Below are 17525 nucleotides of genomic sequence, written 5' to 3'. Positions count from 1 at the left end.
CAGTGACAACTAAACAGAGATCCAGCATGTTGGTTGTGGTTAACAGTGACAACTAAACAGAGATCCAGCATGTTGGTCAACACAGTGACAACTAAACAGAGATCCAGCATGTTGGTTGTGGTTAACACAGTGACAACTAAACATTTTACATTTACATTTTAGTCATTTAGCAGACGCTCTTATCCAGAGCGACTTACAGTAGAGTGCATACATTTTATTACATTTTAAATACTGAGATCCAACATGTTGGTTGTGGTCAACACAGTGACAACTAAACAGAGATCCAGCATGTTGGTTGTGGTTAACACAGTAACAACTAAACAGAGATCCAGCATGTTGGTTAACACAGTGACAACTAAACAGAGATCCAGCATGTTGGTTGTGATTAACACAGTGACAACTAATTATTGAATGTCAATTGTTGTATTTTATTAATTATCTCTTAGCAATAAAACATTTACTAACAGATACATCCCAACAGTCAGGTGATTTAATGCATCACATGAACATGTAGTCGTGACTGATATTTTAACCTTTTCTCCATATAGTTTAACTAATAATAATAATAATAATAATAATAATAACAACAATATAATATTAATAAGTCACTTTCTCTTTTAATAATTTCTCTCATTCTAGTGTGTTGCTTTGTTTAACAGGTATGATATTATTATGCTGTTACTGAATTCAGTTCATAATAACAATGTTAAGAAAAGTATGTTCAGTGGTTTCAAACCAGATTACACAGGAAAGAGGAGCTCATTGTAGTTTAGAAAACAAATTTTACGATATTTTGAAAAGACGATTTACAACTTATACATAAAAATATACAAATTGTAAAATAACCACAATATACGAATATATGAACAATATGTTTTTGAATTTGACTTGCCTACGCCCAGTTAGCGCCATTTTGTATGATTGAACTGTCACATAACTGTCCCAGGTGAAATGGACTTTTAAATCTGAGTGTTTTACTGTCAGTCACTATACTAAAATAACACCATACATTTAATTTCTCTACACACTTTCCAATAATCCCTGGGAAGATTCTTACCTTGTAGCCTGAATTCACAACCAGAACATGTCAAGTTATTGAGATATTTTCCGTTGGGCTGAGAGAGCAGCTTCCTGATAACAAGTGTCTCTGTATCTATGTTCTAGGTACAGTTGATCTTTGGATGCAATAATATCTGGTCAAAGTCTAGTGACACAACACCATAGTATATTATAAACATAACAGCAGTTGGCCAGAAAAGGCCATGACATACTATAAAACAGGGTTTGTCAACTAGATTTGGCTTCGGGTGTCACGGTTGTCATAGAGAGGAGCGGACCAAAGTGCAGCGTGATTATCGTTCCACATATTTTATTGAACTGTGAAACTATGCAATACATACACATAAACTAAAGAACAAAAAAACAACAAACCGTGATGCAGAGGTGAAACATACACTACTCAAAAACAATCTTCCACAAACCCAGGTGGGAAAAACACCTACTTAAGTATGATCTCCAATTAGAGACAACGATGACCAGCTGCCTCTAATTGGAGATCATCCCAAACAAAACCCAACATAGAAATACAAAACTAGAAAACAACATAGAAAAACGAAACTAGAAAACCCCCCTGTCACGCCCTGACCTACTCTACCATAGAAAAGAACAGCTTTCTATGGTCAGGACGTGACATCGGGAGAATTTTTTTCTGAGTTAAAGTCGGCAGGCCAGAACATAATTAGCATATAATATTAGCACAATTAATACGCCAACACTACAAATTTAACAACATGTTTAACACATTTGATTAGTACATAGTACATTGAGGGACAATAAAATAATTTAGATCTGATTAAGTTCATAAAATCACCAATATCTCTATTCAATTATAACTTTTTGTTTATTTCTCTGTGCGTTGATTGGTGGGGAAAAACAGGTCTACGTAGCCTATTGTAGTCTACACTACTTTATTAATATCAACATTCATTCAGAACAATTGGCTTGATAGCAAGAGAACATGTCGTTCTCAAAAAGTAACAAAAGGTGGATAATGAAAATCAAAGTTTCAGGGAAGAACGGACAGAGAGATATCCATTCATCTTACCATCTTTCTCCAATGCCAAGCCAGAGTGTCTTGTTTGCAATGAAAATGTCATTGTTTGCAAATAATTCAATCTCAGATGGCATTATGAATCTAAGCGTAGTACTTTCAAAGGGGCCTTCCCGCCCCAGACAGAGGCCCGACGCAGAAACACTGAAGCATTAACTACAACCTACAAACACGGCAGTAGAATCCTCCTTCGTGGCCTGATCCAACAACAGAAGGTCCAAGTGCTTTCCTAAAAGCATCCTGGGTTCTAACCAAACACAACATGCCCTTCACAGACGCAGAGCTGTTTAAAAACTGCATGGTGACAGTTTTGGAGGAATTGGCTACAGACAAGTCTATGGACAGCATAATTGCGTCTGTCAAACAGGTGCCCCTGTCTGTGACAACAGCCTGGACGGCGTGTCTGTGCTCTGGCGGATGATGTGCATAGGATTGTTCTGGAGGGGCTCAGTCAGGCTGAGCATTTTCCCCTGGCTATTGATGAGAGTACTGACAACACCGATGTAGCACAGTTGTGTGTTTATGTCCGTTATTTTCATGGAAATGACTTTAAAGAAGAGCTACTGGCACTGATTCAACTGGAAGGACACACCACCGGGGACGTACCCCTGGAAGGACACACCACCGGGGACGTTCCCCTGGAAGGACACACCACCGGGGACGTTCCCCTGGAAGGACACACCACCGGGGACGTTCCCCTGGAAGGACACACCACCGTGGACGTTTCCCTGGAAGGACACACCGCCGGGGACGTTCCCCTGGATGGACACACCACCAGGGACGTTCCCCTGGAAGGACACACCGCCGGGGACGTTCCCCTGGAAGGACACACCGCCGGGGACGTTCCCCTGGAAGGACACACCACCGTGGACGTTCCCCTGGAAGGACACACCGCCGGGGACGTTCCCCTGGAAGGACACACCGCCGGGGACGTTCCCCTGGAAGGACACACCGCCGGGGACGTTCCCCTGGAAGGACACACCGCCGGGGACGTTCCCCTGGAAGGACACACCGCCGGGGACGTTCCCCTGGAAGGACACACCGCCGGGGACGTTCCCCTGGAAGGACACACCTCCGGGGACGGTCCCCTGGAAGGACACACCACCGTGGACGTTTCCCTGGAAGGACACACCACCGGGGACATCCCCCTGGAAGGACACACCGCCGGGGACGTTCCCCTGGAAGGACACACCACCGTGGACGTTTCCCTGGATGGACACACCACCGGGGACGTTCCCCTGGAAGGACACACCACCGGGGACATCCTATTCACAAAGCTGGAACAATTGTTTACGTAGCATGGCCTGTCACTGGAAAAAGTCAACTTTGTGGTCACCGTCAGGGCTCCTGCTATGGTGGACAGACACAGGGGCCTGGTCAGCAGGTTGAAGGAAATCGCCCCACAAATGAATGGCTTGCATTGTCTCATCCATCAGAGTGTGAAACCCTCTCTCTATACTGCACGAGGGAGAGAGTCTCCTCCAGGAATTTATGACCTGAGATAACAGAACCTGGGTGAGAGAGAGGGGGATGGAGGGAGAGAGAGGGGAATGGAGGGAGAGAGAGGGGGATGGAGGGAGAGAGAGGGGGATGGAGGGAGAGAGAGGGAGATGGAGGGAGAGAGAGGGGGATGGTGCTCGCTATACCCAATGAGGGCAGCAGCTGACCACCTTCGTATTTTGGAAATGGAGGAATTCCTTTTATGTGCTAACAATGTTTGGATCAACTTACACCTGTGAGTCCTCCTTTTCCTCTATGAATGCAATCGACTCACGACAGGAACCGGCTTTCACATAAGGCAACCGAGGACTGCCTGCTCATCAACATCACATCCCTCTCACCTGACATCCACAAGATCGTGTCCGAGGGGAAATGCAACTTTTCCCATTAAGTAAATCACTTAGTATTTAATAAATAGTCATATAGGCTACTAACATTATAGTAATTATTATTATTATTATTATTATAATTGTTATTATTGCTATTATTATTATTGTGATTATTAGTGCTTATCAATGGCTATTTTAGGTCTCATGCTGACAGTATTTTCTGTTTGTTTTGTCGTTACAGGAGCAGGTTATCCCAGACTCCTGGTACAGGGCTACAGACACTCAGGTTATCCCCAGACTCCTGACACAGGGCTACAGACACTCAGGTTATCCCAGACTCCTGGTACAGGGCTACAGACACTCAGGTTATCCCAGACTCCTGATACAGGGCTACAGACACTCAGGTTATCCCAGACTCCTGATACAGGGCTACAGACACTCAGACACAGACATCACCTTTTTTTCTTAAATTATTGTTTTATGTAGGATGCTGCCTTTTTGGCCATGTTGCAGTTGTAAGTTGGCCTAATAAATAAATACAAATCCCTCTTTTATTAGGCCATGTTGTTGTCTTGTGAAAGATGCTGTTAAGCCACACAGCCTAGCTCAGCCAGTTAAGTTATTTATATGGGCCTTCGGCACCACATAGCCTAGCTCAGACAGTTAAGTTATTTATATGGGCCTTCGGCACCACATAGCCTAGCTCAGACAGTTAAGTTATTTATATGGGCCTGCGCCCCCACACAGCCTAGCTCAGACAGTTAAGTTATTTATATGGGCCTTCGGCACCACATAGCCTAGCTCAGACAGTTAAGTTATTTATATGGGCCTGCGCCCCCACACAGCCTAGCTCAGACAGTTAAGTTATTTATATGGGCCTTCACCCCCACACAGCCTAGCTCAGCCAGTTAAGTTATTTTATATGGGCCTTCATTCTGAAGAAATAGACTCCAATTAAGCTCTCTTGTTGTTTTTAAAGTCAAATTAAAATGAAGATTATTGTTGAAATTAATTACTCGACTGGTGTAGGTTTTCTCCATCTGTTGCTGTGCAACACTTGCATCACAAGTTAGCTATATTTTCAGCACCAGGTGCTGTTCACCTCCTATTCATTGTGCTGCTATATTTTCAGCACCAGGCGCTGTTCACCTCCTATTGATTGTGCTGCTATATTATCAGCACCAGGTGCTGTTCACCTCCTATTGATTGTGCTGCTATATTATCAGCACCAGGTGCTGTTCACCTCCTATTGATTGTGCTGCTATATTTTCAGCACCAGGTGCTGTTCACCTCCTATTGATTGCGCTGCAGTTGCAGCTTTACATTTCAGCACCACAAAATGGTCCTCTGCCTGCTTTATTAGTTGACTGTCTCCTGCATTCTCTCCTCATGAATGAAGGTAAAATGTAACTTTTGCATTATTTAGGGAGGTCACATTGTAGAGTCACTACACCACCATTATTTAGGGAGGTAACATTGTAGATACTCTACACCACCATTATTTAGGGAGGTCACATTGTAGATACTCTACACCACAATTTAGAATACAGTAGGACCTCTTTCCATTTGTCCCTTTGAAACACACAGAAAACTATAGTATTTAGCCTAAAGCAGCATATGATTTTACAGTAGACTATAGATGTAGGCTACTGTATAGTCACATGGCTCAGTGTTAAAATGTTAGAGCAGCACATTGGTCTGAACAAATCCTCTTAGTGAATGTCTCTTAATAAGAAAGAATTATCAAAATGAATGAGAATATTGCATTTTGAAATGCAAATACTATTGAGTCTGTAGACAAATTGAAATAGTGATTCGGACGTCAGTGGATCTGCGTGAGGGATGCATCAGATGAATTAAGGCATTTTGGAGGGGTTGAATGTTGCACCATTGATAAAGCAGATCAACTGAGCTAGGGTTAGAGTTAGGAAGAAAACTACAAAAAGACGCCATATTTGTAGTTCACAACTCTTAAGCCTGACTAACCGATGTCTTTATATAGCCTTGCGACTCTTATTTTCAAATGTATTTTTACTGTTGTTTTATTTCTTTACTTACACACACACACACACACACACACACACACACACACACACACACACACACACACACACTACCTTTTTTTTCGCACTATTGGTTAGAGCCTGTAAGTAAGCATTTCACTCTAAGGTCTGTTGCATTCGGCGCAAGTGACAAATAAACTTTGATTTGATTTGAGACCTATTTATTAAAATAAAGTCCACCACTGTAAGAGTCCTCAGTTGTAGTGAGAACATTGTGTCATATGTTTAAGGGGGGTTTCATGACTGTGATTCCAAAATGTTCCAGTGCTGAGGAACTGTGTGTCATTTTTTTCCCAGTACGGGAAAATAAAAATGTATGAAATGTCTGCATTCACTACTGTAAGTCGCTCTAGATAAGAGCGTCTGCTAAATGACTAAAATGTAAAATGTAAAACTGTAATGGTTTGAATACACCTGGGCTTTCTGTGAAGAACTACAACTCCCTGTTTCACGTTGCATCGCGTCCAGCGACGGCAACCGGAAATGGCGCCGGAATTGTAGTTCTAACCCCTTTGTGGTTTAGTAGAAAGAGGAGGAAGGGAAGCGCTACTAAGGTACACAATAGTAAATGTTGGTAGACAGAAGGTGCTCTTTGGTAAAAGGGGTGAGTTGGTCATCAAAAAGAAAGGAGGACCAAGGCACTCTTCATATAATTGATTAAAATGCCTTTATTAGTATGGCATGTTCAATAGAAACAATGTTTTTGTTTAGAATAATTATTTATTAAATGTGCTACTTTGACCCCACCATGGCCTCCAGTCTCCCCTCTCCTGCAAAGTGAATTTATCTGAAATGACAAGGCTTGATCTCTGAATGTGTTTCTCTGTAGGCTACATACTGAAACCTTAAAGCTACAATCCTTAGTTACTAATTCCATTATTGGACGGTTAAATTTAGTGGGTGCCAGGCAGGATCAGCTGCAGAAGTTATTAATTTATTTAAAGATGACAATGGTGATCTAGATATTCACATGACAATATTTACACAATAATCTACATTGATGATGGGGATCTAGATATTCACATGACAATATTTACACACTAATCTAAATTGACTTGCCTAGTTAAATAAAGGTTAAATAAAATATATTTACAAACTCCACAACTAACAGGTCAATAAAAAGACAATACTTTAGAGGAAGCAAACCTGTCTATTCCATTAGACTCTTGGGGTATATCAGGCTCAAGTCAGGTTCTCCTCACCATCACATCAATAGTAAATGACATGCAACAATGGCCTGTATCACATCTAACAATTAAACAGAAATGTGCTTCTTTCAACCCCAAAAGAGCAATAAAACATACCATTATAAACAAAGGGCAGGAATACAATGACATCAATTAAAAAGCAATGGACATGTTAAAAACAATACACCATCAGCCTCATTAATCTATTCCTCCATCAATATCACCATCGTTGTTGTAGTCATCACCCTCAGCCTCATTCATCTGTTCCTCCATCAATATCACCATCGTTGTTGTAGTCATCACCCTCAGCCTCATTCATCTGTTCCTCCATCAATATCACCATCGTTGTTGTAGTCATCACCCTCAGCCTCATTCATCTGTTCCTCCATCAATATCACCATGGTTGTTGTAGTCATCACCCTCAGCCTCATTCATCTATTCCTCCATCAATATCACCATCGTTGTTGTAGTCATCACCCTCAGCCTCATTCATCTATTCCTCCATCAACATCACCATGGTTGTTGTAGTCATCACCCTCAGCCTCATTCATCTATTCCTCCATCAATATCACCATCGTTGTCATCGTCATCGTCGACATCATAATAGTCATCCTCCTCCTCTTCATAGTTTCTGCCCTCAATAAAAGCCCTTCTGAACGATTCACATTGTCCTTCTGCGTGCTGTAGCTCATCAAGCTTTCCAGCAAGGACAGCTCTTTCCCCAAGACAACATCCATCTTGCTCTGTGTAATGTTGTAAGGCCTCCACGATCAGTTCCTGCTCTGTGTAATGTTGTAAGGCCTCCACGATCAGTTCCTGCTCTGTGTAATGTTGTAAGGCCTCCACGATCAGTTCCTGCTCTGTGTAATGTTGTAAGGCCTCCACGATCAGTTCCTGCTCTGTGTAATGTTGTAAGGCCTCCACGATCAGTTCCTGCTCTGTGTAATGTTGTAAGGCCTCCACGATCAGTTCCTGCTCTGTGTAATGTTGTAAGGCCTCCACGATCAGTTCCTGCTCTGTGTAATGTTGTAAGGCCTCCACGATCAGTTCCTGCTCTGTGTAATGTTGTAAGGCCTCCACGATCAGTTCCTGCTCTGTGTAATGTTGTAAGGCCTCCACGATCAGTTCCTGCTCTGTGTAATGTTGTAAGGCCTCCACGATCAGTTCCTGCTCTGTGTAATGTTGTAAGGCCTCCACGATCAGTTCCTGCTCTGTGTAATGTTGTAAGGCCTCCACGATCAATTCCTGCTCTGTGTAATGTTGTAAGGCCTCCACGATCAGTTCCTGCTCTGTGTAATGTTGTAAGGCCTCCACGATCAGTTCCTGCTCTGTGTAATGTTGTAAGGTCTCCACGATCAGTTCCTGCTCATGTGAGTAGAACATCTTGGCAGTGAAGACATCATCCTCAATCTACCGCTTCTCTTCACAAAGAGCACCAAGAGCCTTAGCTTGAGGTGCACCTCCCCATCATCCTCTGCTCCTCCTGCTCTCCAGGACCAATCAGTGCTGTCCACCTGCATTGCATCCTCATACACCAGGGCCTGTAGGAGCTGTGAGGACAAACCTCGTCTCCTCAGGTTGTAGTCCTTCACATGTGTTTTTATGCTACTACCGACCGTGGCCTTTTGGACAGGCAGTTGGCAATACCTTGACCATCTATTGATAACAGATAATCAATACCTTGACCATCTATTGATAACAGATAATCAATACCTTGACCATCTATTGATAACAGATAATCAATACCTTGACCATCTATTGATAACAGATAATCAATACCTTGACCATCTATTGATAACAGATAATCAATACCTTGACCATCTATTGATAACAGATAATCAATACCTTGACCATCTATTGATAACAGATAATCAATACCTTGACCATCTATTGATAACAGATAATCAATACCTTGACCATCTATTGATAACAGATAATCAATACCTTGACCATCTATTGATAACAGATAATCAATACCTTGACCATCTATTGATAACAGATAATCAATACCTTGACCATCTATTGATAACAGATAATCAATACCTTGACCATCTATTGATAACAGATAATCAATACATTGACCATCTATTGATAACAGATAATCAATACCTTGACCATCTATTGATAACAGATAATCAATACCTTGACCATCTATTTATAACAGATAATCAATACCATGACCATCTATTGATAACAGATAATCAATACCTTGACCATCTATTGATAACAGATAATCAATACCTTGACCATCTATTGATAACAGATAATCAATACCTTGACCATCTATTTATAACAGATAATCAATACCTTGACCATCTATTGATAACAGATAATCAATACCTTGACCATCAATTAATAACAGATAATCAATAACTTGACCATCAATTAATAACAGATAATCAATACCTTGACCATCTATTGATAACAGATAATCAATACCTTGACCATCAATTAATAACAGATAATCAATACCTTGACCATCGATTGATAACAGATAATCAATACCTTGACCATCTATTGATAACAGATAATCAATACCTTGACCATCTATTAATAACAGATAATCAATACCTTGACCATCTATTAATAACAGATAATCAATACCTTGACCATCGATTGATAACAGATAATCTGTCACAGCTGTTGAAAGGAGTAGACCAAGGTGCAGCGTGGAAGATGTTCATCTTGTATTTATTTTACTCAGAACACTCTGACAATCAAACAAAACGACAGCAAAACAGTTCTGTCAGGTTTCACCAACTAAACAGAAAATAACTACCCACAAGGACAAAGGAAAAACAGGCTGCCTAAGTATGGCTTCCAATCAGAGACAACGAAAGACACCTGCCTCTGATTGGAAACCATACCCGGCCAAAACATAGAAAATAAAACATAGATTGCCCACCCACCTATCACACCCTGGCCTAGCTAAACAGAGAAAACACAGCTCTCCTAGGTCAGAGTGTGACATAATCAATACCTTGACCATCTATTGATAACAGATAATACAGACAGAAAATATGTTAAAGGTAATCCAATCTAAATAAAAAATACATAAAAAATGACCTAAAGCTGCTATAAAATTACTCTGATTACCATCCAACAATAGATCATTAGCAACAGAAACCAAGTTCAGATACAAATAAACATTATTATTGTGTTTGACCACCCAGAATTATCATAGAACTGATATGAGCTGACTTGTTCCTATTGTTGAATATATATCTATAACCTGCATATTTTCAGGCCACAGAGGAACCTCCGTTCTAGCAGCAGACTGAAGGTTCCCTCCAGATTGGTCCTCAATCTGTTCCTCTGCAGTCTGTGGAGTGCAGTCTGGAAGAGACTGCTGGTGGGGGACCATCAATCTGTTCCTCTGCAGTCTGTGGAGTGCAGTCTGGAAGAGACTGCTGGTGGGGGACCATCAATCTGTTACTCTGCAGTCTGTGGAGTGCAGTCTGCAAGAGACTGCTGGTGGGGGACCATCAATCTGTTACTCTGCAGTCTGTGGAGTGCAGTCTGGAAGAGACTGCTGGTTGGGGACCATCGATGGAGGATGCTGTTCTTCCTCTCCATCGTCTTCAGTTTTCTGTCATCAGAAAGGTTCTAAATACTTTGACCAGGGAGATCAATTATATTCATTGATCTAACAATTACACTGTTAAAAACTGAGGAAGTACCTATCGAACTGCACAAGCTGAAAAACAGCTGTTCCATCTCCACTTTCCTGCTGTGCCCTGAAAATAAAACATGGATTACAGAGGGCATACAATAATGCATGTCGAAAAATAACAACTTTGTTTAGTCATTTGAAATTAATTGCATACATTGCAATTGTATGTTGCTGGAGCATTGCAACATATTGCTCCTCCCAGCACAGAACAGGTTTTTGCCTCTCAAGGGTGACACTGACATTCCTGCCCCAATCCCTAATGGTGTCCAGTGTTGTTCCTACAACATAACAACACTGACATTCCTGCCCCAATCCCTAATGGTGTCCAGTGTTGTTCCTACAACATAACAACACTGACATTCCTGCCCCAATCCCTAATGGTGTCCAGTGTTGTTCCTACAACATAACAACACTGACATTCCTGCCCCAATCCCTAACGGTGTCCAGTGTTGTTCCTACAACATAACAACACTGACATTCCTGCCCCAATCCCTAATGGTGTCCAGTGTTGTTCCTACAACATAACAACACTGACATTCCTGCCCCAATCCCTAATGGTGTCCAGTGTTGTTCCTACAACATAACAACACTGACATTCCTGCCCCAATCCCTAATGGTGTCCAGTGCTGTTCCTACAACATAACAACACTGACATTCCTGCCCCAATCCCTAACGGTGTCCAGTGTTGTTCCTACAACATAACAACACTGACATTCCTGCCCCAATCCCTAATGGTGTCCAGTGTTGTTCCTACAACATAACAACACTGACATTCCTGCCCCAATCCCTAATGGTGTCTAGTGTTGTTCCTACAACATAACTACACTGACATTCCTGCCCCAATCCCTAATGGTGTCTAGTGTTGTTCCTACAACATAACTACACTGACATTCCTGCCCCAATCCCTAATGGTGTCCAGTGTTGTTCCTAAAACATAACAACAGTGACAGATGTGACAACATTTCTAATCAATACTGAAATTCTATGCTTAGATTATTGATACAATGGTTTACCTGGAAGAGACTGTGCAATTTCTTCCATTTCCCTTTTTGCCTCTGTTGCAACTTCTGTTGCTGGGGAAACCCTCTATGGCAGAGAGTCCACTACATCAAAACAACAGGAAATGTTAGGAACATCACTAGAGTCAACCAGCATCAAGTAAATGAATAACAATTCCAAGTGTACTAACGTAGCCTCTGGCGTTTTCCCATGGTGGAGAAGTGCATCAGTCAGGAGGTCAATAAGATGGGACGGCCTCATTTCTTTGGTGACCTTCCCAAAGCGCCTCAGATACGACCACAGCCTCTCCATCTGCTCCCCATCTGCCAGTCCAGCACCTTCCACATATCGGGTGTTGAATTTCATCTAGAAATATAAAATCATGTCATACCATGGTAAAAGGGTTATTTGGTTAAAACCTTATAAAATATGAATTAATACCTACTGATAATATTAATGATCCTGTTCAAGTACCTGACATGGCAAGTCATGTCCATCAGCATGGAAAACTGGATCAACCAATTTGGTCCCATGATTCAATTCAGGAAAGTTTCTCTAAAAGGTTATGGACAAAATGTTCATGTTAAAACTATTGTTGGAGAAACTGCTTTTAAAATGTTAAAGTCAATGAGATCTTGAATAAAAAAGATGAATTACTTGCACATGCAGCTGCATCTGGAATCAATGTTCTCCATGAAGATGAGGTTGATGTTCTGACCTCTCATCCCCTCCTTCATCTCTCAGCAGGTTCACTGCATCTGGCATCAATGTCCTCCATGAAGATGAGACTGATGTTCTGGCCTCTCATCCCCTCCTTCATCTCTCAGCAGGTTCACTGCATCTGGCATCAATGTCCTCCATGAAGATGAGACTGATGTTCTGGCCTCTCATCCCCTCCTTCATCTCTCAGCAGGTTCACTGCATCTGGCATCAATGTCCTCCATGAAGATGAGATTGATGTTCTGGCCTCTCATCCCCTCCTTCATCTCTCAGCAGGTTCACTGCATTTGACAAACTACAGAAGAAGTACATCATTATCTGCACTAAATAACTAAATACAATTTACTAAATTAACAAAATTAATCAACACTGAAATAAAATACTGAAAAAGAAACTGAAAAAAACTCCTTATTACTGCATCCCACCTTTCAGCCTTTTTCATGTTCAGGAAGTGAAGCGGGTGGTCACGCTGGCAGGAAACCCCAACACGCCTGTCTCCTACAATTTCCTTGTTTTGGGTTTGGACCTGATGGCATTGTCTGCTTGAAATCCATGGCAACCCTAAAATATCTATAATAATATAAAGTACAATACAAGTATTATGTACTGAAATGCTTCCTTTCAGGTTAACCTCTTGACAATGCAACAACAATAGAACAAGTCAGTAGCTAAGTTAATAAAAAGAGTACTACAATAGTAATAAACCCTTCATTCATCAGTATCCTGAACATAGCTGGGTGTTTCTGGGATAGAGGGTTGATATAAAAGTCAGTAATACAATAGTAATAAACCCTTCATTCATCAGTACCCTGAACATAGCTGGGTGTTTCTGGGATAGAGGGTTGATATTAAAGTCAGTACTACAATAGTAATAAACCCTTCATTCATCAGTATCCTGAACATAGCTGGGTGTTTCTGGGATAGAGGGTTGATATTAAAGTCAGTACTACAATAGTAATAAACCCTTCATTCATCAGTATCCTGAACATAGCTGGGTGTTTCTGGGATAGAGGGTTGATATTAAAGTCAGTACTACAATAGTAATAAACCCTTCATTCATCAGTATCCTGAACATAGCTGTGTGTTTCTGGGATAGAGGGTTGATATAAAAGTCTATATATTCAGCAATAAAATTCTATATATTCAGCAATACAGTAAGATTCTGAGACACAATCACTTCCTATTGGTCAGCTGCAGGGAACCGCCCACGTCTCTGAGACACAATCACTTCCTATTGGTCAGCCGCAGGGAACCGCCCACGTCTCTGAGACACAATCACTTCCTATTGGTCAGCCGCAGGGAACCGCCCACGTCTCTGAGACACAATCATTTACTATTGGTCAGCTGCAGGGAACCACCCACGTCTCTGAGACACAATCACTTCCTATTGGTCAGCCGCAGGGAACCGCCCACGTCTCAGGAGATATGTATTTTAGGCAGTAAGTAAAACTGCCTAGTCCTTAGTGAATCTGGCCCAAAAAGACAGACCATCTGTTTATCTGTAATGTACTTATCCTCATACAGTTTATCTCCTGGATTAATCTTTGTGTTTTCCGGTTGTGTTGAGTGGAACAATGCAACATAGTGTTTAACATGATCCTATTGTCTATTGGCTTCAAGAAGATATTCACTTTATCCATTACAACTATCTGAGCCCCCTTATCTGCTGGTTTAATCACTATATTTCTAGAGCTTGGTTTTTAACCATTTGTAAGGTTAAGCTGATAAACAGGTCTGGTTCTGAATTGTGAAAAGGAAGCCACATCCCTACGTATCTGTATAGTTTCTGACTCCAACTGAGGTTCCCAATGTGAGGGGTTTGGAAATAGTATCTGAGGAAAATCTGTTTCATATTCACAATGATCTGATAACTTCAATCTTCTATGATAGACGTGTTGATCCCCTCCGGAGCTCCTCCCAGTCCACCTGTTTAGGAGTTGGTATGAAAGTCAGTTCACCTGTTTAGGAGTTGGTATGAAAGTCAGTCCACCTGTTTAGGAGTTGGTATGAAAGTCAGTCCACCTGTTTAGGAGTTGGTATGAAAGTCAGTCCACCTGTTTAGGAGTTGGTATGAAAGTCAGTCCACCTGTTTAGGAGTTGGTATGAAAGTCAGTCCACCTGTTTAGGAGTTGGTATGAAAGTCAGTCCACCTGTTTAGGAGTTGGTATGAAAGTCAGTCCACCTGTTTAGGAGTTGGTATGAAAGTCAGTCCACCTGTTTAGGAGTTAGTATGAAAGTCAGTCCACCTGTTTAGGAGTTGGTATGAAAGTCAGTCCACCTGTTTAGGAGTTGGTATGAAAGCCAGTCCACCTGTTTAGGAGTTGGTATGAAAGTCAGTCCACCTGTTTAGGAGTTGGTATGAAAGTCAGTCCACCTGTTTAGGAGTTGGTATGAAAGTCAGTCCTCTTTCTAGAACCTCACTCTCGGCTTGGTTGAGCCCAATGGGACATTGCTGGTCAAGACCTCAAATGGGTTGTGAAGTAGTATGGACATATTGATGGAACAAGGTCACTAAACTGGTGGATAGACAGGGTAGATCCAAGAGCCTCTGCTGTCATCTAGAGGGGGTTTCTCTGTACTGCTTGACACATGGAGACTCAATGGAGGCCCAGTGCAAGTGCCCAAAGTAAGGTCCAGACAATTGTTTGTCAGGCTGGGATCTATAAAGCAGTATGTTCTTCAATTAGATGCCAACTAATATTCATACAGGGACAATAGGTGGACAGGAGGAAGAATGGTGGTCCTGATTCATACATGGACAATAGGTGGACAGGAGGAAGAATGGTGGTCCTGATTCATACAGGGACAATAGGTGGACAGGAGGAAGAATGGTGGTCCTGATTCATACAGGGACAATAGGTGGACAGGAGGAAGAATGGTGTTCCTGATTCATACAGGGACAATAGGTGGGACTGGAGGAAGAATGGTGGTCCTGATTCATACAGGGACAATAGGTGGACAGGAGGAAGAATGGTGTTCCTGATTCATACAGGGACAATAGGTGGGACTGGAGGAAGAATGGTGGTCCTGATTCATACAGGGACAATAGGTGGACAGGAGGAAGAATGGTGGTCCTGATTCATACAGGGACAATAGGTGGACAGGAGGAAGAATGGTGGTCCTGATTCATACAGGGACAATAGGTGGACAGGAGGAAGAATGGTGGTACTGATTCATACAGGGACAATAGGTGGACAGGAGGAAGAATGGTGGTCCTGATTCATACAGGGACAATAGGTGGACAGGAGGAAGAATGGTGGTCCTGATTCATACAGGGACAATAGGTGGACAGGAGGAAGAATGGTGTTCCTGATTAATACAGGGACAGTAGGTGGACAGGAGGAAGAATGGTGGTCCTAATTCATACAGGGACAATAGGTGGACAGGAGGAAGAATGGTGTTCCTGATTCATACAGGGACAATAGGTGGACAGGAGGAAGAATGGTGGTCCTGATTCATACAGGGACAAAAGGTGGACAGGAGGAAGAATGGTGGTCCTGATTCATACAGGGACAATAGGTGGACAGGAGGAAGAATGGTGGTCCTGATTCATACAGGGACAATAGGTGGACAGGAGGAAGAATGGTGTTCCTGATTCATACAGGGACAATAGGTGGACAGGAGGAAGAATGGTGGTCCTGATTCATACAGGGACAATAGGTGGACAGGAGGAAGAATGGTGGTCCTGATTCATACAGGGACAATAGGTGGACAGGAGGAAGAATGGTGTTCCTGATTCATACAATTCCTATTTTTTCTTTAGAGCTTCAGATTGAGATTGTTGTTATTCTACAGTATGTTTTTCTTCAGTGTTGCACTCTGGGTTCTCCAAGGGGAATACTCCCCCTGTTCTCCTCTTGACAGTTGTAGCTCCATGCTTTTGCTGGGAATTGTCCACTGTTGGTATCAATTTATCTGGTCCAAAAAATACACATTTTAGCTGAATCCCCAGTTAGAATCCATGTGGTTCTTTTAAAAGTTTCTAAAAAGATTAAAAGTACATTTTAAAAAATGTGTTCCTGACATTTCACCACAATAGGCGTCTTCAGACAATGGACAACAAGTAGCCAAACAAAGCATAATGATGAATCATAATGAATCAGATTACATGGAGAGGGGGGACCTGATCCTATATCATAATGAATCAGATTACATGGAGAGGGGGGACCTGATCCTAGATTATAATGAATCAGATTACATGGAGAGGAGGGACCTGATCCTAGATTATAATGAATCAGATTACATGGAGAGGGGGGACCTGATCCTAGATTATAATGAATCAGATTACATGGAGAGGGGGGACCTGATCCTAGATTATAATGAATCAGATTACATGGAGAGGGGGGACCTGATCCTAGATCATAATGAATCAGATTACATGGAGAGGAGGACCTGATCCTAGATCAAAATGAATCAGATTACATGGAGAGGGGGGACCTGATCCTAGATTATAATGAATCAGATTACATGGAGAGGGGGGACCTGATCCTATATCATAATGAATCAGATTACATGGAGAGGGGGGGACCTGATCCTAGATCATAATGAATCAGATTACATGGAGAGGAGGGACCTGATCCTACATCATAAATAATCAGATTACATGGAGAGGAGGGGACCTGATCCTATATCATAATGAATCAGATTACATGGAGAGGGGGGACCTGATCCTATATCATAATGAATCAGATTACATGGAGAGGGGGGACCTGATCCTAGATCATAATGAATCAGATTACATGGAGAGGGGGGGACCTGATCCTAGATCATAATGAATCAGATTACATGGAGAGGAGGGAACTGATGCTAAATCATAATGAATCAGATTACATGGAGAGGGGGGGACCTGATCCTACATCAGCAATCTAACTCTGGGACACTGCCTGTATGAAACCGAACACATAGTTGTAAAGTGTAGTTACAGCAGGTGTTTACTGCCATCTA

General features: G+C 41.9%; 1 protein-coding gene across 1 annotated transcript in view; it reads right to left on the bottom strand.

Moving 5' to 3' along the window:
* The window catches only part of LOC123740283 (NLR family CARD domain-containing protein 3-like), a 45993-nt gene extending 44805 nt beyond the window's left edge, over positions 1 to 1188 (bottom strand). Inside the window, exon 1 of the mRNA XM_082971222.1 lies at positions 1058 to 1188. The gene's annotated coding sequence lies outside the window, so the exon portion shown is untranslated. The remainder of the gene's footprint in view (positions 1 to 1057) is intronic.
* Between the last annotated feature and the right edge of the window lie 16337 nt (positions 1189 to 17525).

This window comes from Salmo salar, unplaced genomic scaffold (assembly GCF_965601325.2).
Source record: "Salmo salar unplaced genomic scaffold, fSalSal1 ptg000221l, whole genome shotgun sequence".
NCBI lineage: Eukaryota > Metazoa > Chordata > Actinopteri > Salmoniformes > Salmonidae > Salmo > Salmo salar.
Note: the sequence above shows the minus strand (reverse complement) of the source record. Positions and strands in the feature narration are given on the sequence as shown.